Here is a 25,667-nt window from a genome sequence, read left to right on the forward strand (position 1 = left end):
TCGGTCTTCATCCGTATCGGCTCAGCACCCTAGTGGGTTGTCGGTTATGCGGGCACGAGCGAATTCGCATTAGAAGTTATTGATGTTTATACTGATTGATCGTAGAAGAAAAATTTTGATTCATTATGATTAAGCATCCTTCCTATTAATCTAGAAGTGTTTCTCAGATACAAGGAAATGATTCAATTCCTGAGCCAAAGATCGTAATTCTCGAACGAGCAATCAAAAAGATTCTCGAGCATCCTCCGGTTTAGGTATTGTTCCTCTAACGATTATAGTACCAAGTACTTCCTGGTGAGCTCTAATATGATCATATTTATAAGTAAGCATCTCTTGTCAAATATGAGCAACACCAAATCCCTTTAGAGCCCAAACTTCCATTTCTCCTACCCGCTGCCCCTCCTGCTTGGCCTTTCCTCTAAGTGGTTGTTGTGTAATAAGTGCAGAAAGTTCATGTATTTTATCATCAACTTGATGAATTAATTTCAAGATATAAGGCTTTCCTATTATAACAGGTTGTTTAAAAAGATCCCCCATTCTTCCATCAAATATTCAGCTTTTTCCCGATACTCGAGTTCAAATACCCATGGATTCGCTATTTGCTTATTGGCTTCATATAATTCAGAAAAGACTAGTTTTCTTGAAACCTTTTGTTTATATCTCTCATCAAAAGGTTCTATTCAATAGTGTCTATCTAGCAGACTTCCTGCCAACCCAAGAGAGCATTCAAACATCTGGCCTACATTCATGCGTGAAGGTACTCCTAATGGGTTGAAGACCATATCAACGGGTCTTACATCTTCTAAATAAGTCATATCTTGTCTAGGTAAAATTTCTAAAATGATACCCTTATTTCCATGTCTTCCAGCTGCTTTAACCCCCACTTTAATTTCACGCTTTTGTGAAATATATACAAAAATCATTTCTGGATTATAACTAGAACCCCCCCCCCTTTTTCTGGATCCATCTCATATCAATAACTCGATCTTTACCACCGATAGGTAACTTTAGACAAGTTTCCTTTGAAGTGGATACCTGAATGCCAACAATGGCTCATAATAATCAATCTTCCAGAGCATACGATGATTCTTTCACCATATGGGGTGTTAATTTACTTGCTAAAATATCACCCATCCCCACCCACGACCTCAACATCACAATTCCTTTTTTGTCTAAATTTAAGAGTAAATGGGCTTCTAGATGCTGTATTTCATTAGTGATTCTTTTAGGACCGTGATTTGTTACATGAGTCTGAATTTCATATTTCCGTATGTGAAAACAAGTATAAATATCCTCATATACCATACGCTCATTAATGAGTACCGCATCCCAGAATTGTAATCTTCCCATGGCATATAAGCTACTAATACATTTTTTCCCAAAGCGAGTTTGCCGCCAATAGTAGCAGCACCATCCGCTAAAATTTGTCCCTTTTTAATACATTTACCTCCTGCAACTTGGGTTTTCTGATGCATACAAGTGTTTTTGTTTGAACATTGATATATCACTAATGGAATGCTTAGAGTATTCCCATTACATGATAAAAGGATCTTGTCAGTATCGGTATAAATGATCTTTCCTTCATGTCCGGCTATAACGAGAACCCCAAAATCTAGAGCTACTTGGCGTTCCAACAACACACTTTTCGGACCGAGAAAGAGGAACTACTTGATGTTGCATATTAGAACTCATTAAAGCTCCATTCACATCATTATGCTCGATAAAAGGAATGAGGGAAGCTCCAATAGAAAAAATATTGGAAGGGAAAAATACTTTGAAGATGAACCTCTTCCCATTCAATAGTCATGAATTCTTGATGGTATCGAGCCGGAACAACCTGTTATTCCTGAATACCTCGATTTAGTGCCAAAAAATTCCTTGCTGCTACCATGTAGTTTTCATCTGTACTTGGTGATAAATAAGCATCCATACTTTTTTTTGATCTCTCTGAGATATTATAAAGTGGGCTTTTTGAAGAACCTCAATGACCACACCTCGCATGAATTGCTAAAGAGCCAATAAGTCCAACATTGATTCCTTTAGACGTGTCAATACAGCAAATGAGTCCATAGTGACTAGGATGGATATCTTATATCCGAAAACTAGCAGTTCGCCCTGTCAATCCTCCAGGGCCCAGATAACTCAATTTTCTACCATGAACTATTTGTGTCAATGGATTCGTTCCAACAAAAACTTGAGAGAATGGGTGTAATCCGAAGGAAGATTCATAAGTAGTTGTTAAAGGAGTTGAAGTTACTAAATTCTGAGGAGTTGGTATCAATTTGAGCCTAATTGCTCCACATATAGTTTGTCTAACCATATTTTCTAAACGAACCAAGGTCAATCTGAATTGATCTTATAAGAGATCCGCTACAAAACAAAAACATTTAAGGATTCAGAAAATACCGAATCTCCGCCTACACAAGCGAATTGTTGATAAAACTCCAAAATGGAATTTTCGTTTGACTTAATTTTTTTTTTCTCCTTATCTTTCAGGAAAGACAAGAAAATTTCAGGGTAACAAACATTCTCTAAAATTTCTCTTAAACTTGAACCCATAGCTGATGAGAGAACTAGAGTAGATATTTTTTGTTTCCTACTCACACGAGCCCATATCCTTGCTTTTCTATCAATCTCTAATTCTAATCTTCCTCCCTAATATGATATTATGTGCTGGTATACACCAAAATTCCATTATGATCCAATCTAACCTGTAATAGATACTAGGGCTTTACAATATTTGATTTATCACAATTCTGTATATGCCATTTACTATAGAAGTTTCTAAGGAATTCATTAGAGGAATGTTTCCAATAAAAATTGCTTGTTCTTGCATATCCATACTAGTTTTCAAAATTAATCCCACTGATACATATAATTCAGAAGAATAGGTGAGTGATTCATATATAACATCTTTTTTTTTTTTATCAATGGTTCTACCAATTGATATGTTTCCACAAATAATTGAAATTCAATTTCTTGATCTATATTTTCAATTTTTGGAAACTTATAAAATTCTTCTGTTAAGCCCCAATCAATGAATCTACAAAACCCTTCAAATTGTATCTGGTTAAATCCAGGTATTGTAGACATCTCCTCAGTTCCATCCCCAAGCATTTTTTTATTTCTCGTTTATAGAAAAAAAATCTCATTATTTGCTCATTCTTCATCAAATCATATGGATCAATATAGCAATGATGGAATTGATACTCTATTTACTAAATCACATGAAATTTGACCTAACTCCATATAATATATGGAATATATGGAATACGTATGAAGGAGGTATAACGAGAGTTTTATACTCAAATTGTAATTTGCAATAGATACAAATGAAAATGATGAATTCCACTTTTTCTTATGGAGTTTTGTCTAGAATGTCCAAACAATTTGTATAGAATACCAAATCAAAAAGTGATTCAATTTCTACCATTATTATGATATTCCGTATTACAATCCGATTGGATACCATAAATGAAAAATTCAGGACTTTCTTTTTTTTTAGCATTTCACTTTTTCATGGATTCAATTGTTAAAAAAAGAATTCACAGAGAAGCAAAAGATTTTTACCTTTTTTTTTTTTATATTTGAACTCGTTGAATATGATTGAAATGTGTAAAAAAGCTGATATTTATTAAACATGTCAGGACCCATCCGGAATTCCTCCCCGGAACCCTAGACAAGCCCTGATCCCAGGGAAATACCACCGAACCTTCCAACGGAAAATCCGGCAGCATCTCCCCTAAGGGTAGGACTTACCAAAAATTTCCTGCACTGAAAACACACTTCTAAAAACATCCCCTTATTCCCCCCACGTTACTACAAATTGATTCCACAAATTCCAGCACTTCAAAATAAATAACAGTAACTCAGTGCATAAATAATATTTACACGTCCAATACAGTATACAGAGCATTATATAGATAAATGTGGAATTAATAAAATGACAGATAAAGAAGTAATACAGGATGGAGAGGAAAAAGGGAAGAAATACTTCTTGGACTTTCGGCAACGAACTGAGACATTAAGCTCGCCCCGGACAATCAACGTCTCCCAACCTGGACCTAGGGGAACGAAATTTAAAAACGTGAGATGCTAATCATCTCAGTGAGTGACCCTATCTACTGAACACCTTTAATATTAATAATATAACAAATAAAGGGATTTAATTAATACCAGCAATTAAATAGATAAATAAATAATAAACAATTGAAGTAATATTTTCTCTCAAAATCCTCACTATTCACTCCGTTGGAAATGTTTCCCTTTTAAAACCAAGGGATCAATTAATTTAATAAACAACAAATAAATAAATACCCCAAATATAAATAAAATGTAATTGAATATAATAAATAATTTTTGAACACTTTGGGGTTTGAAATTTCTTTATCCGAAAATTTACACTTGACGCACCACACCATATACCAGTGATGCCCTCCAATACCCAGCGTCCCGAGCACCGACTGGCGGGGAGATTAAAGAGAAAAACTTGTAAACGGCACTTCGGCGTCCCGACAGTACCGTTGCTGAAGCCGTCATCCCGGCCAAGGAAGGGGGCGGCTGATGCGCAATATATAAGACTTGCCTGCCCTCGGTCCAATGGCAACTCACGGGAGACATAATACTTGCGCGCTAAACCACATATATACCAGAACACCAATACTGTATGAGTGTGTCTAATTTATTTGTTAAAATAATTATAACCGTACCGTTTTTCCAAAATTACCGTGGGAAATAGACCAATTCTCAAATTTACCATCCCACATATTTTCCTTTAAGAAACCCGGTACGAAATCATCGATAACGATAAAACAATCATTTTTTCTCGTAACACGAGGTTCAACAAACAATATACCACGGGCATAATTATAAAAATTAAACCACCAAATTAAACAAATAATTTCCTTAAAATATTCAAACCAATTATGCCCAAAAATAATATAAAATCCAGACACAATTAATTACTGAAAATACTTGCTCATGTGTAATAAATACAATTAAATCACAATAATAATAATAATAATCGAGAATTTTTTAATGACCCCAAAATTTTGTTTAGCATTAATGGGTAAATATATATAAAATAATATTTTTTTCCAGATTATATTTAAATTCGACCACATGAGCATAAATTACAGATATCAATATAACACCACATAAATATAATTAATTACCCCAAAATATTTTTAAAGGTGGGTCACTCACCAGGAGCACGCAATTAACCTAAGATCCACCATGGGATCAATTCCACGACTCACCCGTGCTCCTAGAACACAATTCACACACAGTCAAATAAATTAATATTTTATTCTGGTAAATAATACCTGGTACCCGGGGGGTTAAACACAAACGTTAACCAAAATTGTCGAATAATATACCGAATCAAAGCTTGTGGAACGAGGATCGCATTACCGGTCTCCATCGACCCCAATTCCACCGGTGATGGCCGGAATTTGGTCGAAAAGTTTCGGCCGAAATTAAACTTGGGGGATCTCTCAAACGGTGGGGATTTTGGGCAATCTAACCCCTGAAATGGACTCAGAGGGGTCGAAAATGGTGGAATAGAGGTATGGGTCGAGCTGGCTTGGTCGGAAAAGGCGAGAATCGCCGAAAAAAACTTAACCCGCTGCCGCCGACTTCACCGGCCCGATCTCCTTCAATTCCAAGTATTGTTGTAACTGAAGTTGGTTGGCAATGTAACAGTTTAACCCTCCAAGGAATCTTGCCATTGTTGCCTCCCTATCCTCCCTCATGTTTAACCTCATCATGAGCATCTCCATCTCTTTGTAATAATTCTCAACGAACTTAGTTCCTTGAGATAAAGATTGAAGCCTTTGATGCAGCAACCTATGGTAATGGGATGGCACAAACCGTTTCCTCATGGCTCCTTTCATTTGACGCCATGTCGAGATTAAATCATCACCAACTCTCCTTCTGGTATTTTGCTCATTGGTCCACCATTGCAGTGAATAATGTCCAAAGTCCATTGCTGCCAACTTCACCTTCTTACCTTCCGAATAGTTGTGGCAGTAAAAAATCATCTCCATTTTGTCTTCCCACTCCAAATAAGCTTCGAGATTACTTTTACCCATAAAAGGTGGGATGTTAACCTTGATATTTCCCAAATCATCATCTGTATCTTCCCTCCTATATCTTCCACGGCCAACTCTATCTTGGACAGCAAAAGTTTCGTCCATACCTTACTCAAAGTCTCACCGAATGGCTTCTCATCAAATTCCTCTCTCGGTCTCTCGCGAGCTCCTCGTCCTTGGGCTCGCCCTCAATGGAATTCTTGCCTATTTCTTGTATTTGGCATTCCTTGTGAGGCTTCTAGTCTTCCCACTCTTTGATTCAGATGCTCAACTTGAGTACTAACCCGCTGTATTAACTCCAAAATAGCTCTCATGTCCACTTGGTCTCCGCTCCCGGTAGCTCGGGCATCGCCATGGAATGCTACGGACTCTTCCTCATTGATCCTCAAGAGTGGATCTCCTCTTCTTATTCTAGAACCTGACATGCTAGTAAAATACTGCAAAAAATAAAATAAACCTTCACAATATTTACTCCCTCATGTGTTTCACTCAAACAAGGTCTCGGCACTCGTGTTTGCACACTAGTTTCGGCTTTTACCCTCTTTTAAGCTCACACACTCTTGCATTTTTCCACTCAATGAATTATCTCAAAGTTCTAATTAAAACACCCATAAAAAAGCAATTAGATCACTAGTATGTTTTAATTAAACTTATCAATAAAACAGTAAGCAAAAATGAACAAATACCGAATGGAATGAAAATACCTATTTTCGATTTTTCTAGACAAAATAAAGCAAATTAACGAGAAAACTTTGGAATTTTGAAGAACTGGACCAGATGGTAATATATTATGAGTTCAAGAATAAAATTCTAGAAAAAGAAATTCAAATACGAACAAGAGTCAAAGAGAACAAAAATATAGAAAAGTGTTGCTTGCTGTTCTTGTAATTCAAGTTTTGTATCAAATCCTTTAACTAATTTTAATCCAAATAATTTAGCACTCAAAATCAAATATCCAGCAGCAAAAATAATTTTCCAGCAACTCAAATATTGAATAAATAATAAAAAAAAAACCAGCAGCTCCAACAAATTTCCAGCAAACAAATCAAACTCCAACAAACCGAAATATTTTTCTTTTCTTTTTTTTTTTTATTCGGCTTTACCTCTTCTTTTTTATTTTTTTCTTTTTTTCACTCACAGAACATAAACAACTGCAGTAGCAAGAATAATTACCAAAATTGCAATTCCAATTCCAAAACAAACACCAAACCCGTGACCTCCAAATAAACACAAATGTGCAGTTTTTTTTTTTTTTTTAAATGTTGCCGCAAACTCTTTTTTTTTTTTTTTTGAATAGATGAATGCAAAGATTTAAGACTAAAACAGCAAAGAAAAATCAACAAAAACCAAATTTAACAAGAACAATGATGAAAAACAACCAACAAATTAGGAAACAAAAATATGACAAAACTAGGAAATCCTAATTCAACTAGGAATGAATTTTTTTTTTTTTTAAGATGCAGAACGTGTATGATGATAGAAGCAACCTTAACCTAATGCTAAAATTGTAGAATAACATAAAAACAAATAAAGCAAATAAAGATAGATCAAACCTGAACAAAATTTAGCTCTGATACCAAATGATACGAACCTAGTATGACCTGCTCCTAAACCCATATTATATTAGCCCGGATCTTAATTAAGTTCAAGTTCTAATGGAATTGACCTCAACCCCTAACCAACCTATGGTTAGAAACCTTAGTATAATGTAGACGCCACAATAGGGGATGGAAAACCTATTGATAAGTCAAGCCAAAACAACCAATTCTCTAATGGTGTTTTAGGTGTTCTCAAAGAATAAAGAGATAATTAATTTCACAAGTATTTTCTCAATCAAATCAAATTTAATTCTTATTGATAACTAAGCCTTTAAATAGGCTTTGAAAAGACAAGTTAAAAACCCTTGAACATAAAGAAAACCAGCCACCACACATAAAGAAACCTAGTTGGTCGAAACTATACTTCCTTTCCTAATCTAAGTTTGAATAATTAATTCCTTTATATTAAATTAGGAATTAATTAATTTTACAATGGAAAGAATAAAATAAAAACCTTCCTAAAGTTATTTGTCCAGAAAATAAATAAATAAAAGCCAAAAATTAATGGTAGTTTCCTAAAACAAAAAGTAAAAACAAATTAGGAAACTAAAAATGCTAGCATTTTTTATCAAGTTGACTTTGATCAATCTTTGACCTCTTTGAGCTCCAAATCAGCTTCTACATGCTTTGTAGGATGCCAAATAAACTGACTATGAAGTCCCACACGTTTCCCATGCTTGGAAAAATAAGAAAAGGCTAATACAGTAAACTACAGTAAAGCTAGCAAGCAATACAACAAATTCGGCCAAATTGTTGATGCTGTCCGTACAAGCCCTTTTTGATTGCATTTGAGGCTGCTTTAACTTGATTCCATGACCTCTTAGGCATATGTATTGAACCCATAAAGCATTGGAACCATTTCATGCTTCCCAGACTCCAAAAATGTACCAAAACCGTCACCCGGGTCCGTATCGGCTTCCACCACTTGGATGCTTAGAATAGGCTTTGTATCTTCAAGTATGGACAAGCTCTGTTGAGATTGATTACCCCCTGTATAAATACTCCCAGGTTGTCCTTAAATCTCTTAATTTGAGCTCTTTTGAATAGCCTAGTCTTCAACCGTGTCGAGTCAGCACCCCAGCGGGTTATCGGTGGAGCGGGCTCGAGCGGAATCACATCATTTGGACTTTTGTTACTCTTCATGCACTTTCAGACTAATAGGTTTCATGTTACATCAATTTGAACTTGCCTGATCTGTTCAATTACAACCTTATAATGCAATTGCATTCTCTGATCCAATTACAGTTTTTGTTTCTATATTCCTGCTTTATTCGCTAGGTCATTGAACCCATTTCATATGATGGGAGTTACTGGGGTATTGGGTGCGGCTCTGCTATGCGTTACTCATGGTGCTACCTTGAAAATACTTTGTTTAAAGATGGTGATGGTGCAAATACTTTACGGGCTTTTAACCCTACTCAAGCTGAAGAAACTTATTCAATGGTCACCCCTAACCACTTTTGGTCCCAAATCTTTGGGGTTACTTTTTCCAATAAATGTTGGTTACAGTTCATTATGTTATTTGTACTAGTAACCGGTTTATGGATGAGTGCTCTTGGAGTAGTCGGTCTAGCCATCAAACGAAGTCATAATCTACATGCCTATGACTTCGTTTCTTAAGAAATCTGTGAAGTGGAAGATCCAAAATTTAAGACTTTCTACGCCAAAAAAAGTCCAGGCCTATGCCGCATGTGGACGGATCTTTTCATGTTTCAGAGCCGAATTATAAGAATGCCTACAAGCTTGATTTACCAGGTGAGTATAACATGAGTGCTGCATTTAATGTTGCTAATTTAACTCCTTTTACCACAGGTGATGATCTTAATTTGAGGACAAATCCTTTTTAAGAGGAGGGGAATGATGTGATTCTGCCCAAGTCCGCTCAACCGATAACCCGCTGGGGTTTTGAACCGACACGGATGAAGACTAGGCCAATCACAAGAGCTCAAATTAAGAAATTTAAGGAAAACCTGGAAGCATTTATACAGGGGGTAATCAATTCTCAACAGGGCTTGTCCATACTTGAAGATACAAAGCCTATTCTAAGCATTCAAGTGGTGGAAGCCGATATGGACCCGGGTAGCAGTTTTGGTGCAAATATGGACAACAGGCAGCATGAAATGGTTCCAACTCTTTATGGATCCAATACATATGTCTAATATGATATGGAATCAAGTTGAGACAGCTTCAAAGGCAGTCAAAAAGGGGTTGTACGGACAGCTCCAAATTTGGCCTGTTTTTTAATGTATTTTGTGCTGGCTTTACTGTATTTTGCTGAGTTGGCTTTTTCTTCCTCTTCCAAGCATGGGAAACGTGTGGGACTTCATATTCAGCTTATTTGGCATCTAAAAAGCATATTGAAGCTGATTTTCAGTTCAAATTTGTTAAAGATTGGTCAAAATCAACTCAGTCAAAAAGCTAGTATTTTAGTTACCTAATTTGTTTTTACTTTTTGTTTTAGGAAACTTCCATTACTTTTTAGTTTTTATTTATTTATTTGCTGGACAAATAAGTTTAGCAAAGTTATTAATTTATTATTTCATTGTAAATTAATTAATTTCTAATTCAAAATAAAGGAATTAATTAATCGAATTTAGTCTAGAAAACTTAGTTTAGGAAGTATTAGAATTCGGCCAAGTTTCTTAATTCCTATACGTGGCCGGTTTTACCTTTTGTTTTTAGGATTTTATTTTGTTTCCTTTAGCCTATATAAGGGCTTTTTTTTTAGAAAGAACATGATACGAACCTAGGACGACCTGCTCCTAAACCCATATTATATTAGCCCGGATCTTTAATTAAGTTCAAGTTCTAATGGAATGGACCTCAACCCCTAACCAACCTGTGGTTAGAAACCTTGGTATAATGAAGACGCCACAATAGGGGATGGAAAACCTATTGATAAGTCAAGCTAAAACAACCAATTCTCTAATGGTGTTTTAGGTGTTCTCAAAGAACAAAGAGATAATTAATCTCACAAGTATTTTCTTAATCAAATCAAAGTTGTATTCAAATTGAAAAATAAGCTTTTAAATAGGCTAAGTTTACAAAGAAAAAAAACCCTAAAAAATTAATTCAAAACCGTTGGTGCCATACTTGCTTTTTCCTTGAGCTTTTCGGCTTCTCTCCTTTGTTGCATTTGTAATTGGTCTTTGTAAACCTCTTTAGGAGATAATGGTTCCAGCTTGACCTTCTTCCATTTAAACCTGAAAACAATACTATTTTCTTGACCAAAATGAGTAGCATTTTATCAAATTGCCATGGCCTACCTAATAGTATATGTCCAGCAATCATGGGTACAATATCACATAAAACTACATCCTCATATCTACCTATATTAAATTTTACTTTGGCTTGTTTATCCACTTTTATTTCACCACCATCATTAAGCCATTGTAATCTATAAGGTTCTGGATGTTTAATAGTTATTAAGCCTAATTTATCAACTACAATGTTACTAATTACATTTGTACAACTTCCACTATCAATAATTATACTACAAATCTTACCTTGAATTTCATATCGGGTGTGGAAGATGTTCTCTCTTTGAATTTCATCCTCATCTTTGTATGCAGCAAGTACTCTCCTAGAAAGCAAGTTTAATTCAGCATTGGATGCTTGCAAGGTTTCGGGTTCATCCTCCAAGTCCTCCTCCTCTTGCTTGGCTTCATCCTCACTTTCTTCACTTTTCGATTCTAGCTTGTCATTGCCCTTTAACACCATGATTCTTCTATTCGGACATTGGCTAGCAATGTCTCCTCCTCCCTGGCACTTAAAACACACAACATCATGAGCTCTAAAAGGTTTAGGATCTAATTTTACCTCATTCTTTGGTGCTTGGACAGATTTGATTCTAGTCTCCTTCCTTGGCCAGTTTGAACTTTCTTCTTTGACTTTCGGCTTTGGCTTGCTTTCATAGATGGGATTGTTGCTCCAGCCACTAGAATTGGACCTTCCACTGTTGGAAACACCTCCTCTTGAATTGATGCTCTAATTTAATAGCCACATGCAACATCTCCTCCAATTCCACATATTGTTGCATTTCTAGTTGATTGGCTATTTCACGATTCAAACCACCAAGAAACCTTGCCATGGTTGCTTCCCTATCTTCATTCAAGTTTAATCTCATCATAAGCATCTCCATCTCCTTGTAATAATCCTCCACGGATCCATGTCCTTGAGATAAAGATTGAAGTCTTTGATGCAGCAACCTATGATAGTGTGATGGTACGAATCGCTTCCGCATGGCTCCTTTCATTTGTCGCCATGTAGTAATCAAGTCATCACCAACTCTCCTTCGGGTGTTTTGCTCATTGGTCCACCATTGGAGTGCATAATGGCCAAACTCCATTGCTGCCAATTTCACCTTCTTAGCCTCCGAATAATTATGGCGGTCAAATATCATCTCCATTTTTTCTTCCCACTCCAAATATGCTTCGGGGTCACTTTTTCCCATGAATGGTGGGATGCTGATCTTGATATTGCTAAGATTGTCATTTGTTTCTTCCCTCCTATATCTTCCATGGCCAGCCCTATCTTGGACAGCAACATTTTTGTTCATACCTTCCTCAAAGTCTCCACCGAATGGCTCCTCATTAAATTCCTTTCTCGGTCTCTCGTGACCTCCTCGTCCTTGGCCTCGTCCTCCATGGAATTCTTGCCTATTTCTTGTGTTCGGAATTCTTTGGGAAACTTCTAGTCTTCCCATCCTTTGATTCACATGCTCAACTTGAGCACTAACCCGCTGTATTGACTCCAAAACAGCTCTCATGTCCACTTGGTCTCCACTCCCGGTAGCTCGGCATCGCCATGGAATGCTACGGACTCCTCCTCATTGATCCTCAAAGGTGGATCTCCTCTCCTCATTCTTGATTCTGTCATGTTAGTATAATAATGCAATAAAAATAAAATAGGACCTTACCAATTTCACTCCCTTACGTGTTTCACTCAAATAAGGTCTCGACACTTGTGTTTGCACACTAGTTTCGGCTTTTACCCTCTTTTAAGCTCTCACACTCTTGCCTTTTTCCACTCAATGAATTATCTCAAAGTTCTAATTAAAATACCCACAAAACAGCAATTAGATCACTAGTATGTTTTAATTAAACTTATCAACAAAGCAGTAGCAAAAAGTAGGCAATACCGAAAGAATCCAACAAATCCTAATTTTTCGGCTTTCTAGACAAGAAAACACAAAATAATGGGAAAACGTTGGAATTTTTGAAAACTGCACCAGATGGTAGTAGATTATGAGTTCAAGAATAAAATTCCAGAAAAAGAAATTCAAATACGAACAAGAATCAAAGAGAACAAAATTATAGAAAAGTGTTGGTTATTGTTCTTGTAATTCAAGTTTTGTATCAATTCCTTTATCTAATTTTAATCCAAATAATTTAAGCACCCAAAATCCAAATATCCAGCAGCAAAAATAATTCTCCAGCAACTCAAATATTGAATAAATAATAAAAAACCAGCAGCTCCAACAAATTTCCAGCAAACAAATCAAACTCCAACAAACCGAAATATTTTTTTTTCTTCTTCTTTCTTTTTTTTTTTTATTCGGCTTTACCTTCTTTTTTTTTTTTTTTCACTCACAGAACATAAACAACTGCAGTAGCAAGAATAATTACCAAAATTGCAATTCCAACTCCAAAACAAACACCAAACCCGTGACCTCCAAATAAACAAAATGTGTAGTTTTTTTTTTTTTTTTTTTAAATGTTGCCACAAACTTTTTTTTTTCTTGTTTTCTTTTTTTTTTTTTTGAATATATGAATGCAAATATTTAAGACTAAAACAGCAAAGAAAAATCAACAAAAACCAAATTAACAAGAACAATGATAAAAGACAACCAACAAACTAGGAAACAAAAATACGATAAAACTAGGAAATCCTAATTCAACTAGGAATGAATTTTTTATTTTTTTTTTAAGATGCTGAACGTGTATAGGATGGATGCAACCTTAACCTAATGCTAAAATTGCAGAATAACACAAAAACAAATAAAGCAAATAAAGATAGATCAAACCTGAACAAAATTTAGCTCTGATACCAAATGATACGAACCTAGGACGACCTGCTCCTAAACCCGTATTATCTTAGCCTGGATCTTTAATTAAGTTCAAGTTCTAATGGAATGGACCTCAACCCCTAACCAACCTGTGGTTAGAAACCTTGGTATAATGAAGACGCCACAATAGGGGATGGAAAACCTATTGATAAGTCAAGCTAAAACAACCAATTCTCTAATGGTGTTTTAGGTGTTCTCAAAGAACAAAGAGATAATTAATCTCACAAGTATTTTCTTAATCAAATCAAAGTTGTATTCAAATTGAAAAATAAGCTTTTAAATAGGCTAAGTTTACAAAGAAAAAAAACCCTAAAAAATTAATTCAAAACCGGACTCCTATAGGAATTAGGAAACTTGACCGAATTCTAATATGTCCTAAACTAAGTTTCCTAAACTAAATTTGATTAATTAATTCCTTTATTTTGAATTAGGAATTAATTAATTTACAATGGAAATAATAAAATAAAAACCTTCCTAAAGTTGTTTATCCAGAAAATAAATAAATAAAAACCTAAAAGTAATTGTAGTTTCCTAAAACAAAAAGTAAAAACAAATTAGGAAACTAAAAGTGCTAGTTTTTTTATCAAGTTGAATTCGATCAATCTTTGACCTCTTTGAGCTTCAAATCAGCTCCTAGATGCTTTTTAGGATGCCAAATAAGCTGAATATGAAGTCCCACACGTTGGCCATGCTTGCAAAAATAAGAAAAGGCTAATACAGTAAAATACAGTAAAGCCAGCAAGCAATATAGCAAATTCGGCCAAATTGTTGATGCTGTCCGTACAAGCCCTTTTTGATTGAATTTGAGGCTGCTTTAACTTAATTCCATGACTCTTAGGCATATGTATTGAACCCATAAATCATTGGAACCATTTCATACTTCCCGGACTCCAAAAATGTACCAAAACCGTCACCCGGGTCCGTATCGACTTCTACCACTTGGATGCTTAGAATAGGCTTTGTATCTTCAAGTATGGACAAGCTCTGTTGAGATTGATTACCCCCTGTATAAATACTCCCAGGTTGTCCTTAAATCTCTTAATTTGAGCTCTTGTGATTGGCCTAGTCTTCATCCGTGTCGAGTCAGCACCCCAGCGGGTTATCGGTTGAGTGGGCTCGGGCGGAATCACATCATTCCCCTCCTCTTGAAAAGGATTTGTCCTCAAATCAAGATCATCACCTACAGAAAAAGGAGTTAAATCAGCAACATTAAATGAAGCACTCATGTTATACTCACCCGGTAAATTAAGCTTGTAGTCATTCTTGTTATTCAGCTCCAAAACTTGAAAAAGTCCATCCATAGGCGGCATGAGCTTTGACTTTCTTTGTTTAGGAAACCTTTCCTTTCGTAAGTGTAACCAAACCAATTCTCCTGGGTCAAACACTATTACAACAAAATCTAGAAATACATGCTCATTATGGTAAAAATTACACTTTTTAAAGTTAGCAAACAATATTTCCCAAATTTTCAAATTGCCACTAAGTAAAGCTCTCAACGATGCAGATAAAGTTCTATGCAATAAAGACATCTTTAAATAAGTATCTTTAAAATTCATGGTCAGCAATGATTTCTTATTCATAATTACTTTATTAACATCACCAAAGCTAAGATAAAAATTTATATTCTTCCTTTCTTGTCTTCCTTTTCCTTTCTCACTCAATGCCATCTCACCTTCCTCACTCTCGGCTTTTGCACCAAATTTTTCACTCTTGGTTTTATTAAAATCTTTCCACACAACCTGAGTATTAGAAGACTTACCTTGGATAGCAAGCTCACCTTTTCCCTCTTGATTGGATGGTAGTCCACTTGGAATTTCATTTCGGAAGACATCTCCAAATTCCTTCAAAAAAGAAATTATTGAACTTGGCAATTCAAGTTCTTCAAAGTTAGTTTGATCATTAAAATAATTTTCTTTATAAATCATGACCAGAAAAGGTTTCTTACACTCAATAACCTTATTAATATCCCCTAAACTCAAATAAAAGTTGCTACTTGACCTTTCTTTTCTTTCTTTTTCTTTTTCCCCCTTGGATTGGCGCAAACCTTCGGATTTCTCTTCCTTCTCCAAGCTCTCGGGTTTGCCACTTTCTTTCCCCTCTCTTTCGGTTTTTCCTTGATCTTTCCACTCAATATGAGTCTTAGAAACCTTACCTTGATCAGCAACCTCAGTCTTACCTTCTTGAAATGATGGTGAAGCCGTTGGTGCCATACTTGCTTTTTCCTTGAGCTTTTCGGCTTCTCTCCTTTGTTGCATTTGTAATTGGTCTTTGTAAACCTCTTTAGGAGATAATGGTTCCAGCTTGACCTTCTTCCATTTAAACCTGAAAACAATACTATTTTCTTGACCAAAATGAGTAGCATTTTATCAAATTGCCATGGCCTACCTAATAGTATATGTCCAGCAATCATGGGTACAATATCACATAAAACTACATCCTCATATCTACCTATATTAAATTTTACTTTGGCTTGTTTATCCACTTTTATTTCACCACCATCATTAAGCCATTGTAATCTATAAGGTTCTGGATGTTTAATAGTTATTAAGCCTAATTTATCAACTACAATGTTACTAATTACATTTGTACAACTTCCACTATCAATAATTATACTACAAATCTTACCTTGAATTTCATATCGGGTGTGGAAGATGTTCTCTCTTTGAATTTCATCCTCATCTTTGTATGCAGCAAGTACTCTCCTAGAAAGCAAGTTTAATTCAGCATTGGATGCTTGCAAGGTTTCGGGTTCATCCTCCAAGTCCTCCTCCTCTTGCTTGGCTTCATCCTCACTTTCTTCACTTTTCGATTCTAGCTTGTCATTGCCCTTTAACACCATGATTCTTCTATTCGGACATTGGCTAGCAATGTCTCCTCCTCCCTGGCACTTAAAACACACAACATCATGAGCTCTAAAAGGTTTAGGATCTAATTTTACCTCATTCTTTGGTGCTTGGACAGATTTGATTCTAGTCTCCTTCCTTGGCCAGTTTGAACTTTCTTCTTTGACTTTCGGCTTTGGCTTGCTTTCATAGATGGGATTGTTGCTCCAGCCACTAGAATTGGACCTTCCACTGTTGGAAACACCTCCTCTTGAATTGATGCTCTAATTTAATAGCCACATGCAACATCTCCTCCAATTCCACATATTGTTGCATTTCTAGTTGATTGGCTATTTCACGATTCAAACCACCAAGAAACCTTGCCATGGTTGCTTCCCTATCTTCATTCAAGTTTAATCTCATCATAAGCATCTCCATCTCCTTGTAATAATCCTCCACGGATCCATGTCCTTGAGATAAAGATTGAAGTCTTTGATGCAGCAACCTATGATAGTGTGATGGTACGAATCGCTTCCGCATGGCTCCTTTCATTTGTCGCCATGTAGTAATCAAGTCATCACCAACTCTCCTTCGGGTGTTTTGCTCATTGGTCCACCATTGGAGTGCATAATGGCCAAACTCCATTGCTGCCAATTTCACCTTCTTAGCCTCCGAATAATTATGGCGGTCAAATATCATCTCCATTTTTTCTTCCCACTCCAAATATGCTTCGGGGTCACTTTTTCCCATGAATGGTGGGATGCTGATCTTGATATTGCTAAGATTGTCATTTGTTTCTTCCCTCCTATATCTTCCATGGCCAGCCCTATCTTGGACAGCAACATTTTTGTTCATACCTTCCTCAAAGTCTCCACCGAATGGCTCCTCATTAAATTCCTTTCTCGGTCTCTCGTGACCTCCTCGTCCTTGGCCTCGTCCTCCATGGAATTCTTGCCTATTTCTTGTGTTCGGAATTCTTTGGGAAACTTCTAGTCTTCCCATCCTTTGATTCACATGCTCAACTTGAGCACTAACCCGCTGTATTGACTCCAAAACAGCTCTCATGTCCACTTGGTCTCCACTCCCGGTAGCTCGGCATCGCCATGGAATGCTACGGACTCCTCCTCATTGATCCTCAAAGGTGGATCTCCTCTCCTCATTCTTGATTCTGTCATGTTAGTATAATAATGCAATAAAAATAAAATAGGACCTTACCAATTTCACTCCCTTACGTGTTTCACTCAAATAAGGTCTCGACACTTGTGTTTGCACACTAGTTTCGGCTTTTACCCTCTTTTAAGCTCTCACACTCTTGCCTTTTTCCACTCAATGAATTATCTCAAAGTTCTAATTAAAATACCCACAAAACAGCAATTAGATCACTAGTATGTTTTAATTAAACTTATCAACAAAGCAGTAGCAAAAAGTAGGCAATACCGAAAGAATCCAACAAATCCTAATTTTTCGGCTTTCTAGACAAGAAAACACAAAATAATGGGAAAACGTTGGAATTTTTGAAAACTGCACCAGATGGTAGTAGATTATGAGTTCAAGAATAAAATTCCAGAAAAAGAAATTCAAATACGAACAAGAATCAAAGAGAACAAAATTATAGAAAAGTGTTGGTTATTGTTCTTGTAATTCAAGTTTTGTATCAATTCCTTTATCTAATTTTAATCCAAATAATTTAAGCACCCAAAATCCAAATATCCAGCAGCAAAAATAATTCTCCAGCAACTCAAATATTGAATAAATAATAAAAAACCAGCAGCTCCAACAAATTTCCAGCAAACAAATCAAACTCCAACAAACCGAAATATTTTTTTTTCTTCTTCTTTCTTTTTTTTTTTTATTCGGCTTTACCTTCTTTTTTTTTTTTTTTCACTCACAGAACATAAACAACTGCAGTAGCAAGAATAATTACCAAAATTGCAATTCCAACTCCAAAACAAACACCAAACCCGTGACCTCCAAATAAACAAAATGTGTAGTTTTTTTTTTTTTTTTTTTAAATGTTGCCACAAACTTTTTTTTTTCTTGTTTTCTTTTTTTTTTTTTGAATATATGAATGCAAATATTTAAGACTAATACAGCAAAGAAAAATCAACAAAAACCAAATTAACAAGAACAATGATAAAAGACAACCAACAAACTAGGAAACAAAAATACGATAAAACTAGGAAATCCTAATTCAACTAGGAATGAATTTTTTATTTTTTTTTAAGATGCTGAACGTGTATAGGATGGATGCAACCTTAACCTAATGCTAAAATTGCAGAATAACACAAAAACAAATAAAGCAAATAAAGATAGATCAAACCTGAACAAAATTTAGCTCTGATACCAAATGATACGAACCTAGGACGACCTGCTCCTAAACCCGTATTATCTTAGCCTGGATCTTTAATTAAGTTCAAGTTCTAATGGAATGGACCTCAACCCCTAACCAACCTGTGGTTAGAAACCTTGGTATAATGAAGACGCCACAATAAGGGATGGAAAACCTATTGATAAGTCAAGCTAAAACAACCAATTCTCTAATGGTGTTTTAGGTGTTCTCAAAGAACAAAGAGATAATTAATCTCACAAGTATTTTCTTAATCAAATCAAAGTTGTATTCAAATTGAAAAATAAGCTTTTAAATAGGCTAAGTTTACAAAGAAAAAAAACCCTAAAAAATTAATTCAAAACCGGACTCCTATAGGAATTAGGAAACTTGACCGAATTCTAATATGTCCTAAACTAAGTTTCCTAAACTAAATTTGATTAATTAATTCCTTTATTTTGAATTAGGAATTAATTAATTTACAATGGAAATAATAAAATAAAAACCTTCCTAAAGTTGTTTATCCAGAAAATAAATAAATAAAAACCTAAAAGTAATTGTAGTTTCCTAAAACAAAAAGTAAAAACAAATTAGGAAACTAAAAGTGCTAGTTTTTTTATCAAGTTGAATTCGATCAATCTTTGACCTCTTTGAGCTTCAAATCAGCTTCTAGATGCTTTTTAGGATGCCAAATAAGCTGAATATGAAGTCCCACACGTTGCCCATGCTTGGAAAAATAAGAAAAGGCTAATACAGTAAAATACAGTAAAGCCAGCAAGCAATACAGCAAATTCGGCCAAATTGTTGATGCTGTCCGTACAAGCCCTTTTTGATTGCATTTGAGGCTGCTTTAACTTGATTCCATGACCTCTTAGGCATATGTATTGAACCCATAAATCATTGGAACCATTTCATACTTCTCGGACTCCAAAAATGTACCAAAACCGTCACCCGGGTCCGTATCGGCTTCTACCACTTGGATGCTTAGAATAGGCTTTGTATCTTCAAGTATGGACAAGCTCTGTTGAGATTGATTACCCCCTGTATAAATACTCCCAGGTTGTCCTTAAATCTCTTAATTTGAGCTCTTGTGATTGGCCTAGTCTTCATCCGTGTCGAGTCAGCACCCCAGCGGGTTATCGATTGAGCGGGCTCGGGCGGAATCACATCAGAACATAAGTTTGATAATATACAGAATTTATTTTGTGAGATTGAATCTCTCTTTGTTCTTTTGAACACCTAAAACACCATTAGTGAATGGTTGTTTTAGTTTCACTTATCAATTGGGCATCCATAACCTATTGTGGCGTCTTCAATATATACCAAGGTTTCTAATCACAGGTTGGTTAGGGGCCAAGGTGACCATTAGAACTTGAACATAATTAGATCCAGGCTAATATAATGCGGGTTTAGTAGCAGGTCTTCCTAGGTTCGTATCATTTGGTATCAGAGCCAAATTTTGTTCAGGTTTGATCTATCTTTATTTGCGTTATTTGTTTTTGTGTTATTGTGCAATTTTAGCATTAGGTTAAGGTTGCATCCATCCCATACACGTTCTGCATCTTTTGAAAAAAAATAAAAATAATTCATTCCTAGTTGAATTAGGATTTCCTAGTTTTATCGTATTTTTGTTTCCTAGTTTGTTGGTTGTCTTTTATCATTGTTCTTGTTAATTTGGTTTTTTGTTGATTTTTCTTTGCTGTTTTAGTCTTAGATATTTGCATTCATATATTCAAAAAATAAAAAATAAGAAAAGAAGAAGACGGGTTTGCGGCAACATATAACCAAAAAAAAAAAAAAAAGAGAAACAAAAAAATATGCACTTTTGTTTTTGTTGGAGGCCACGGGTTTGGTGGATTTTTGGTGCGGAATTGCAATTTTTAGTGTTGATATTTGCTACTGCAGTTGTTTTATAATCTGTGAGTGAAAATTAAAAAAAAAAAAAAAGAAAACAGAAGAAGAAGAACAAGCCAAATAAATAAATAAAAAAAATTTCGGTTTGTTAGAGTTTGATTTGTTTGCTGGAAAATTGTTGGAGCTGCTGGTTTGTGATTATTTATTCAATATTTGAGTTGCTGGAGAATTATTTTTGCTGCTGGATATTTGGAATTGTGGGTGCTTAAATTATTTGGATTGAAATTAGACAAAGGAATTGATACAAAACTTGAATTACAAAGAACAACAACCAACAACTTTTTTATATTTTTGTTCTCCTTGATTCTTGTTCGTATTTGAATTTCTTTTTCTAGAATTTTATTCCTGAACTCATAATCTATTACCATCTGCTCTATTTATTCGAAATTCCAAAGTTTTCTCATTAATTTGCTTTATTTTACCTAGAAAAGCCGAAAACTAGGTTTTGTTGAATTCCTTCGGTATTGCCTATTTCCTTTTTGCTACTGTTTTTTTGATGAGTTTAATTAAAACATACTTATGATCTAATTGCCATTTTTTTGGGTGTTTTAATTAGAGCTTTGAGATAATTCATTGAGAGGAAAAGGGCAAGAGAGTGTGAGCACAAAAGAGGGTTAAAAGCCGAAACTAGTGTGCAAACACGAGTGTCAAGTCCTTGTTTCAGTGAAACACGTGAGGGAGTGAATATTGTGAGGATTTATTTTATTTTTGTAGTATTTTACTAACATGGCAGATTCTAGAATAAGAAGAGGAGACACACCACTAAGAATTAATGAAGAAGAGTCCGTAGGATTCCATGGTGGTTCCCGAGCTACGGGAATGGGAAAAGTGATCCGAAAGCATATTTGGAATGGGAAGAGAGAATGGAGATGATCTTTAATTGTCATAATTATTTGGAGGCTAAGAAGGTGAAATTGGCAGCAATGGAATTTGGACATTATGCACTTCAATAGTGGACCAATGAGCAAAATACCCGAAGAAGAGTTGGTGATGACTTGATTACTACATGGCGACAAATGAAAGGAGCCATGAGGAAGCGATTCGTGCCAACACACTATCATAGGTTGCTGCACCAAAGACTCCAATCTTTAACCCAAGGAAGTAGTACTATGGAAGACTATCACAAGGAGATGGAGATGCTCATGATGAGGTTAAGCATGAATGAGGATCGAGAGGCAACCATGGCAAGGTTTTTGGGTGGTTTGAACATGAGATAGCCAACCAATTGGAACTTCAACAATATGTAGAACTGGAGGAGATGCTTCATGTGGCCATCAAAATTGAAAATCAATTAAAGAGAAGGGATACAAGCTCATGGTTTGGACGAGATTCAAGTAGTGGGAGGACAAATCAAGGTGTTTGGAGAAGCAATCCCATCTTTGACAACAAGCCAAAACCGAAACTTGAAGAAGATAGTTCCAATCGGCCAAAAAGAGAAGCTCAAGCCGAAGCTGTCCAAGCACGCAAATATGAAGGTAAATCTAATCATAAACCTTCAAGAACTCATGAAATTGTGTGTTTTAAGTGCCAAGGAAGACGACCCATTGCCAATCAATGCCCAAATAGAAGAATCATGGTGTTGAAAGGTAATGGTGAACTAGAATTTGAAAGCGAGGAAAGTGAGGGAGAGGCCGAATTGGATGATGAAGAATGTGGAAAGGATGAACATGAGGAAACCGAAACACTCCAACCTTCAAGGGCTGACTTGAGCTTAGTTGCAAGATGAGTCCTTGCTGTATGCAAAGATGAGGAACAAATCCAAAGAGAGAACATCTTCCACACCCGATGTGAAATTCAAGGTAAGATTTATAGTATGATTATTGATAGTGGAAGTTGTACAAATGTAATTAGTAACATTGTAGTTGATAAATTAGGCTTAAAAACTATTAAACATCCAGAACCTTATAGATTACAATGGCTTAATGATAGTGGTGAAATAAAAGTGAATAAACAAGCCAAGGTAAAATTTAGTATAGATAAATATGTGGATGTTGTATTGTGTGATGTTGTACCTATGCATGCTAGTCATATTTTATTAGGGAGGCCATGGGGATTTGATAAGAATTCCATACACTATGGGAGAGAGAATTCCATTGTATTTAAATTTAATGGGAAGAAGGTCAAGTTGGAGCCATTAACTCCAAAGAAGGTATTTAGAGACTAACTTCAAATGCAACAAAGAAGGGAAGCCAAGAAGCTAAAAGAGAAGGCTAGTACAACACCAATGGTTACACCACCTACCCATGAGGTCAAGACCGAACTTGTTGTCCAAGGTAAGTATTCTAAACTCAATGGTGAGGGGAAAGACAAAGACAAAACTGAAAGAGAGAAATTAAGAGAAACAGCCGAAAGTGATGATAAAAAGAGTGTGTCCGAAAGAGAGAAAGGAAAAGAAAGAAAAGAAAGAAAAAGTAATTTTTTTTTTTTGAGTTTTGGGGATGTTAATAAGGCTATCTTGGGTAAGAAACCATTGCTGGTTATGAATTATAAAGACATTAATTTAAAAATGCTTTTCTTGTATAGAACTTTATTTGCATTATTAAAAGCTTTACTTAGTGGAAATTTGAAAATTTGGGAGATATTATTTGCTAATATTAAAAAGTATGATGAACTTGTATTTCTAGTATTTGTTGTGATAGTTTTGACCCAGGAGATTTGGTTTGGCCGCACTCAAGAAAGAAGAGGTTCCTCGAACAAAAAAAGTCTAGGCCTATGCCGCATGTGGACGGATCTTTTCAAGTTTTGAAGCCGAATAACAAGAATGCCTACAAGCTTGATTTACTGGGTGAGTATAACATGAGTGCTGCATTTAATGTTGTTGATTGAACTCCTTTTGCTGCAGGTAATGATCTTGATTTGAGGACAAATCCTTTTCAAGAGGAGGGGAATGGTGTGATTCCGTCCAGGTCCGCTCAACCAATAACCTGCTGGGGTGCTGAACCGACACGGATTAAGACTAGACCAATCACAAGAGCTCCAATTAAGAGATTTAAGGACAACGTATGAGCATTTATACAGGGGGTAATCAATTCTCAATAGGGCTTCTCCATACTTGAAGATACAAAGCCTATTTTAAGCATTCAAGTGGTGGAAGCCGATATGAACCCGGGTAGCAGTTTTGGTGCAAATATGGACAAGAGGAAGCATGAAATGGTTCCAACTCTTTATGGATTCAATACATATGTATAATATGATATGGAATCAATTCAAGGCAGCTTCAAACGCATTCAAAAAGGGGTTGTACGGACAGCTTCTAATTTGGCCTTTTTTTACTGTATTTTGTGCTGACTTTATCGTATTTTGCTGAGTTGGCTTTTTCTTCCTCTTCCAAGCATGGGCAACGTGTGGGACTTCATATTAAGCTTATTTGGAATCCTATAAAGCATATTGAACCTGATTTGGAGTTCAAATTGGTCAAAGATTGGTCAAAGTCAACTCAGTCAAAAAGCTAGTATTTTAGTTACCTAATTTGTTTTTACTTTTTGCTTTAGGAAACTTCCATTACTTTTTAGTTTTTATTTATTTATTTGCTGGACAAATACTTTTAGCAAAGTTATTAATTTATTATTTACATTGTAAATTAATTAATTCCTAATTCAAAATAAAGGAATTAATTAATCAAATTTAGTTTAGAAAACTTCGTTTATAAGGTATTAGAATTCGGCCAAGTTTCTTAATTCCTATAGGTGGCCAGTTTTACCTTTTGTTTTTAGGGTTTTATTTTGTTTCTTTTAGCCTATATAAGGGCTTGTTTTTAGGAAGAACATAACTTTGATAATATACAGAATTTATTTTGTGAGATTGAATCTCTCTTTGTTCTTTTGAACACCTAAAACACCATTAGTGAATGGTTGTTTTAGTTTGACTTATCAATAGGGCATCCATAACCTATCGTGGCATCTTCACTATATACCAAGGTTTCTAGTCACAGGTTAGTTAGGGGTCAAGGTGACCATCAGAACTTGAACATAATTAGATCCGGGCTAATATAATACGGATTTAGGAGCAGATCGTCCTAGGTTCGTATCAGCTAATGTGGGATCTGCTCAAGCACTTACCGGTTTAGGTAAATATCTAATGTGCTCCCTGACTTGGGAAGTTATTTTTGGAGGAGAAACTATGTGTTTTTGGGATCTACGTGCTCCCTGGTAAGAACCTCTAAGGGGCTCCAATGATTTGGATTTGAGTAGGCTGAAAAAGGGCATCCAGCCCTAGCAAGAATGGCATTCTGCGGAATATATGACTCATGCACCTTTAGGTTCTTTAAATTCCATGGGGTACATAATGACCGAGATCAATGCAGTCAACTATGTCTCTTCTAGAAGTTGGTTAGCTACCTTTCATTTTGTTCTAGGATTTGTCCTATTCGTAGGTCATTTATGGCATCGGGAAGGGCTCATGCAGTTGCTGCAGGATTTGAAAAAGGAATTGATCCTGATTTTAATCCTATTCTTTCTAGGACTCCTCTAAATTGAGACGGGAAGCCTTATGCTTGAAGTAGGAATCAATTTGATTCCACCATACCTATTAGGTTAGGTGGGTCAGGTCAGATTTAAAAAATATTCCTTTTTCCCTTTCTTTTCAACCCATTTATATATAATCTTGTTTTTTCTAGCTCGGCTATTCCACTTAGTCGAGCCAGACCCCTTTATGATACTGAACGGGCAAAACCAATATAATAAAGAAAAATAATAAATCTATTCACAAAGCTAATAAAGGAGAGAGAGGGATTCGAACCCTCGATACTTCGTTGTTTCAAACTATAATGATTTTCAAGACTGGAGCTATCAACCGCTCAGCCATCTCTCTAAAAGCTAATTTCTATTTTTTTTTTCCACTGAATAGAAC

General features: G+C 35.6%; 1 pseudogene; it reads left to right on the plus strand.

Moving 5' to 3' along the window:
* The first annotated feature begins 586 nt into the window (after window positions 1-586).
* LOC112492018 (photosystem II D2 protein-like) lies at window positions 587-25,294 on the plus strand (annotated as a pseudogene).
* The last annotated feature ends 373 nt before the right edge of the window (window positions 25,295-25,667 follow it).

The sequence above is a fragment of the Ziziphus jujuba genome, chromosome 5 (assembly GCF_031755915.1).
Source record: "Ziziphus jujuba cultivar Dongzao chromosome 5, ASM3175591v1".
Lineage (NCBI taxonomy): Eukaryota > Viridiplantae > Streptophyta > Magnoliopsida > Rosales > Rhamnaceae > Ziziphus > Ziziphus jujuba.